Source organism: Nesoenas mayeri (assembly GCF_963082525.1).
Source record: "Nesoenas mayeri genome assembly, chromosome: 2".
In the NCBI taxonomy this organism is placed as follows: Eukaryota; Metazoa; Chordata; class Aves; order Columbiformes; family Columbidae; genus Nesoenas; species Nesoenas mayeri.
The window spans coordinates 164,603,572-164,609,653 of record NC_137543.1 but is presented as its reverse complement, the minus strand read 5'-3'; the positions used below and the strand labels follow the sequence as shown (position 1 = coordinate 164,609,653).

General features: G+C 54.1%; 1 long non-coding RNA gene across 1 annotated transcript; it reads right to left on the bottom strand.

Moving 5' to 3' along the window:
* Positions 1–1,276: 1,276 nt before the first annotated feature.
* Positions 1,277–5,182, bottom strand: LOC308037186. The gene is made up of 3 exons (XR_013921736.1): positions 4,277–5,182; positions 3,857–3,977; positions 1,277–3,329 (listed from the first exon to the last, which is right to left on the bottom strand). It is a non-coding gene; the product is annotated as an uncharacterized lncRNA (long non-coding RNA).
* Positions 5,183–6,082: the final 900 nt, after the last annotated feature.

Genomic DNA, 6,082 nt, shown 5'->3' with positions numbered 1-6,082 from the left:
AAAGCGACGGCTCCTGCGGCCGCGGCGGCAGCAGCGATCGGGGGATGTGGGGGGGCGGAAAGCGGCGGCTGCTCCGGCCGCGGCAGCAGCGGCGATCGGGGGATGTGGGGGGCGGAAAGCGGCGGCTGCTCCGGCCGCGGCAGCAGCGGCGATCGGGGGATGTGGGGGGGCGGAAAGCGGCGGCTGCTCCGGCCGCGGCAGCAGCGGCGATCGGGGGATGTGGGGGGCGGAAAGCGGCGGCTGCTCCGGACGCGGCAGCAGCGGCGATCGGGGGATGTGGGGGGGCGGAAAGCGGCGGCTGCTCCGGCCGCGGCAGCAGCGGCGATCGGGGGATGTGGGGGGCGGAAAGCGGCGGCTGCTCCGGACGCGGCAGCAGCGGCGATCGGGGGATGTGGGGGGGCGGAAAGCGGCGGCTGCTCCGGCCGCGGCAGCAGCGGCGATCGGGGGATGTGGGGGGCGGAAAGCGGCGGCTGCTCCGGCCGCGGCAGCAGCAGCGATCGGGGGATGTGGGGGGCGGAAAGCGGCGGCTGCTCCGTTCGCGGCCAGGACGTGGCTTCAAGGGCACCGGGGGAGCGAGACCGCGCGCTGTAGGGCCGGGGGCTCCAGGGGTCCCGCAGCGGCGGCCGTGGGGCGGGATGGGGCGGCTGTGGTGATAACCTGTGGGGCACTTCAGTGGCTGCCAAGGGGCTCTTCAGAGGCGAGTCTGGAGCTCTTACGGGGCACGAACAGCGCTGCTATAGCGGTACCTGTGGGGCAGCCATGGAGTTACTTTGGGGTCACCTGTTGGGGGGGGGGCGGGGGGCCGCGCGCAGCTGAGTGCGGCCCCACCCACCGGGGTGGGGTCAGTGCTGAGGGGCGGGGACTGTGAAGAAACGCCCATTGGGAGGCCTGCTTGAGGAAAGTGGGCAGGGGGTGCAGCCTCCGTGTGCCACGCCCCCATAGGAGGAGCCTCTTGGGGAAGGGAGAGGGACACGCCCGAGGGGGGCGTGGCTTAGGAAAGGAGGGGTGGAGCCGAGATAAGGGTGGGCTCTGTACAGCACGTGCTCTGAGGGGGTGTGGGTTAGCAGGGGCTGAGTTTGGGGGTGGAGCTGTGGGCGGGGCTTCGATGCACCGTGCTGCTGGGGGGTGGGCGCGATGAAAGGGGAGGGGTCTGTAAGGGACACGCGCCTCGGGGAGGGCACAGACCGGCAGGGGCGGAGCTTGGACAGGGTGGAGTTGGGGGTGTGGCTTTATCAGGCCACGCCCTTGGAGGGAGAGGCCGGACTGGATAGCACACTGAAAAATTAAAATTAACTGTTGTTAACCACATCGAGTTTGCTGTCTTTTTATTTTAACTCAGAGGTAATTAATAGCCGTCATGTTTTTGCACAACCCCAAAAAAGCTGTGCTTAAATTCAGACTGTTTTCTAATTTTATTTTACATCAAAATATCTTTTACTGTTCTGTTGGCAATCATTACTGCCTGGGAACTCTTTACTGCCTCTATTTATAAACAGCCACTATTTAGTGGTTCCTTTTAACTTCTCTTTAAAAAAAAAAAAAAAAAAGTAACGTTTTGACTCCGTTTGGTTCTGAGCTTTGTTGCCTCCAATCTCATGGCTCTGTTATAATTTAAATACGAAACACTCCCGATTACTTTCCACTGCTGTTTAACATCTAAAGCTTCCTTATTTTGTTTCCTATGCAGTCATTCGTGCCTGCAGTTTATTTCATAACGGTTGTTTAAATGTAGCTACCAATGACTCCACATTAGTTTTCTGCCTTTATCATTTAAAAGGAATTCCAAACAATGTGCTTTTTAAACCAGGATTCAGATTGGGAATAACCGCTGCCTAGTTCACCAAGTAATAGCTGAAATTAAATTTAGTTATTGCTCACGCCTAAATAATTTCATTTATTTACACTTTAACATTTTCATCATTACATTACTACCAGGCAGATTAACTAGCACACATTATTTTTTATTATAGATATAAACTAGAGGTTTTTTCTCTACAGGTATTACTTCCAATTAGTGCTCCAGTATTTATATTCCACTCTTTTAAATTTTACTACATAAATTGGGGATAATTACTGTCTGCAGAGTCTTGAGTAACAGCTAGAGTAGATGAGAGGCATTATTTACTCCCAAAGACTCTTCTGGTTACTCTTATTTAAGTTTTAATTCTAAATGTCTTACAGTAAGTAAGCAGTTACAATAATAAAACACAAGGACCCTGGAATTTCCAGGAAAACCCACCGCAGCGCCTCGACGTGTCCAGAGACTGTCGGTGCCGGCTCCGCCAGCAACGCGTCCAACGAACCCCACAGTGCTGCCGAGGCTGCGGCAGCGCATGGAACCGACCGGAGCGCGGGGAGGAGACTCAGCCCAGCAGGTACCGCACGCAACGTGAAACACTGGGCAGCGCAACTTCATTTCAAAGGAGGAACACGCACACGGAGCGCAAGGGATGTTATTCTGCACGGGACACGCGCTGTCCTTAGCAGCTGCGCAGCAACACTGTCTCTGAGTTGCGCGTCCATCCAGCCGTCTGCCCACCCTGACGCGCTCACCTGCAGACGTACTCAGCTGGACACACACACGTGTACTGGGGAACTCGCACCAGCGCTACGTTCTGGGGAGGAGCGAAGGACAAGGCAGCAATAAATCCTGCAAGAATCCGCCTCTAATATACTGTAGATCAACAATGACAGTTGTAAGTCACAGAGACTCCTCATTTTCTCTCTGACTCTCACAACAGTAATAAGTAAGTCCCGAAGGACGGAAAACACCAGGATCAGCTGGGAACGACAACAAAGGTAGGTCAAAGAAGGTAAATGGGGGCTCTCAGGGGCCCCAAAAGACAAGCTCAGCTGTCCTGAGAGGAGCAGATGGGAATCAGAGGAGTTCTGAGGGGATTGCGGTGGGGGGCTGTCCTGGTTTTGTTAAAAAACAAGTTTCTCTTTTAGTTAATTTGCCTGTCAGCTAAAGCTTCACATTAGCTGCATTTTCCTGGAGAACCAGATACCTGTTTTGGTAAACAGAGCAATGGAATGCTAACTTGTTGCTAAGGACAGATTCACATCTTGCAAGAGGGGCAACAAGAAACAGGTGACCAAGAAACTGACCAACGGTGTATAACATCCCATTCACGTGAATACTTCATATAAAAGTGGGAGATCACGAGGATCTTGTCCTCTTGGCCCCTTTTCGTCCCTTCTGCTTATGGTGACATTAGGAGAGGACCTTGCTAGTCGTCCCTGCGAACTGAGGCCTAGTGAGAAACTGAATCCAGCTCCGGTTGTCTGCAGAGTCCAGTCCAGGACTTCGGGTGCCGGCTCTGCAGGTGCTGAGACATTAAAGACTGGTTTTGTATATTTTGTATGATTTTCTCTATTCTTATTAGTAGCATTAGTAAAACATTGTTAATTTTTCCAACGCTCTTCTCTCTGTCCTTCTTTCCCTCCCGATCGCCTGTCCTGAGTGGGAAAGGGGAGAGGGAGAGGCAAAAGGGGGAAGTGGGGGGGAGAGGGGGTTAACAATACGTCTGCCACGGTTTTACTGTCACCCCGCAATCTAAACCTTCGACAGGGGCCAACAGATGGGCGGTCCTGAGAGGAGACAAGAGGGAAAAATGAGGCCTCTGGGATGTGTCAAGAGCAAATGGGCAAGTTTTGAGGGGAATTTAATGGGGCAAAGGTCAAACAGGCACCGTGATGCCACCAAAGAGCCTGCAGGGACCCAAAGGCAGGCAGGGTAATCGCAGAGGAACTGGAAAGAAATGGGTTTCTGAGGGAACCAGGGGGCGAGTAAGCTTGTGAGGGGTCCAGAGGCAAAGGGATGTGTCCTGAGGGGAACAAATCGGAAGGTTCTTACCTCTGAGAAGTTGTCCTTGACTTCGGTTCCACCAGCAGCCGTCCTGTGGTCCCGGCACAGCCTGGGGATCCCTGACCCGCACCACCACAACCTTTAACAGGACATTGGGCCGTTCTAGAACCTGAATGACAAACAGTGAGTATTTCTCTAGGACGGCTTTGATGTGGGATTGTTCTGTTTATCCTGCAGGGGATGGGGAGTAATTTCTGCTCCCCACAGTACCACTGAACACCCCGCCCATGAATCTTCAGGCATTTTGGGGCTGTAAGCCCCCACCTCTCGCTGGCCTGCTCCTCCAGTAACATCATGGTCACGCCCTGAGTCCCCCCATTTATTCACTCCAAAAAAAAAAGGTAGAAAAGGAAAACAGCCCCAGCTGCCAGCTCATTACTTTAAAATGCCATTTACCTATGTACATACCAGAGCCCCCAAAAACGGGGGGGCAGCGCCACGAACAGCCGCAGCCACGTCCCACAGGCGAGCAGCCGCACCCCGGCACGCTGGGGACAGAGGACGGTGCCGCGAGTCCTGCTCCCCCGACCTGGGCTGGGGGCTCTGCTGAGCATGGGGCGGTCACAGCTCCCCCTCTGAAACACAGGAATTCCACAGCAGAGTTCCGCCCTGGGGCGGCCGGCTGCAGCGCCGCGCTTTGCCCGCAGCCTTTCCTTCCTCGTCCACTTTATACAACGGCCTCTGCTCATCACATCTCATCGAGGCTGCTCTACTCGCATCATCAGCGGGCGGTTCCCCAGTCTCTTTCCTGCCAGCTAAAATACCCCCCAACGGGCTCTTTTTCACAATGACGCTCCTACGCCGTCCTCCCGTTACGCGTCACGCAGAACGACGCAGCTCATCTTGGAACAAAGACAGGCAATAACTAGCAACGCTTACAGCACCGCTCCACGCATAATACTAAAGCCTACCCACGACATACCGCCCTCACAAGCTGTGCTCCAACTTGATCCCACCCTCTCCAAAACAAAACAATTCCGCTACGCAGCTCCAATCTATCCAACACTCAGCACCGCAATCAGGACACTCTGCAACGCAGGCGGCTTCACAACGCTCACGCCCCTTGCGCGTTAAAGCCGCGGCAGCTTCTGCTGTAGTTATTGCCGTTCCAGTGCATAGTCAAAAACCAAGGCTAAGCCGCGTTCTTTACTTCATTTCATGAGCTTACTTATAACCCTTTAGTTTCTCGCTGACCACGCATCTGTGAATTCTTAGTTAAATACAAACCAAGCTCTCAGCTTCTAAACAACGTGTTACTTAACCTTCCGTCTCCCTCTTGTCGTGCAGAAGGATCCGAAAGGCGAAAAACGCCCCCTCGCCGTGCAGGCGGTCAGAAAGCCTTTCCCGCACGTCAACCGGTTAAGGAGGGGCTACATCTTCTATAACTTCAGCGCAGCATACGTTAACTTGGCAGCTTCTCTTCAAAAGTGAGAAAACAGGGACAGGCGTCTGAAAAAACAAGGCAGAGAACAAAGCAGCTGGGAACATCGTGTCACTTACACGTGCACGTACCACCACCCCCCAAAACGGGGGGGGGCTCCCCTAGGAAAACAAAGCGGAGGCAGCGCCCCAAACAGCCGCAGCCCCCGGCCCACAGCCCGGCAGCTGCCCCCCGGCACGGCAATGCTGCTGGCCAGCCTGAGAAGGGACCCGTTCGTGCCGGCCAACATCGATACCCCCCCTTTTCCAGGCACTTTGGAGAACTCTATTGGCCAGAGTTGCCCTGCTACATTTCCCTCGTCCAGTTGCTCTTGTCTGTACCCTGTATCCAGTACTAAGGTGGTTTTCTAGACACGTTTCACATTGCCGGGTCACTCGTTCGCAAAGAGTTTATAAATTCGCCCTTACCTTTTCGCCTAATCTCGACAGAGCGCATCAGCTCCTCACGCCGCGAGGCACCGCTGCCCTCCCGTCGCCGGTGACAGCTTCTTTGGACCCGAATTCTAATTCGGCTAGAAATCTCCTATTCATTTCTTAGCCTCTTTGTTACAGTTTCCTGATCAGTGTTTCCCTTCCGAGGCCCTCTGCAACGCGTGGCGGCGGCTTTTCTAGCAACAGCACAGCTCCCAGCAACTGGAGCATCATGTTCAATCCGCCTTCCTTGTGCTGTGAATAAACTTGATTCTTTTCAAATGGCTTCAAGGGCACGCACCATGCGAAAAACCTGCTTAGGATCCGTGCAAATATTAATCTTCTTCTCTTTGCGTAATTCTA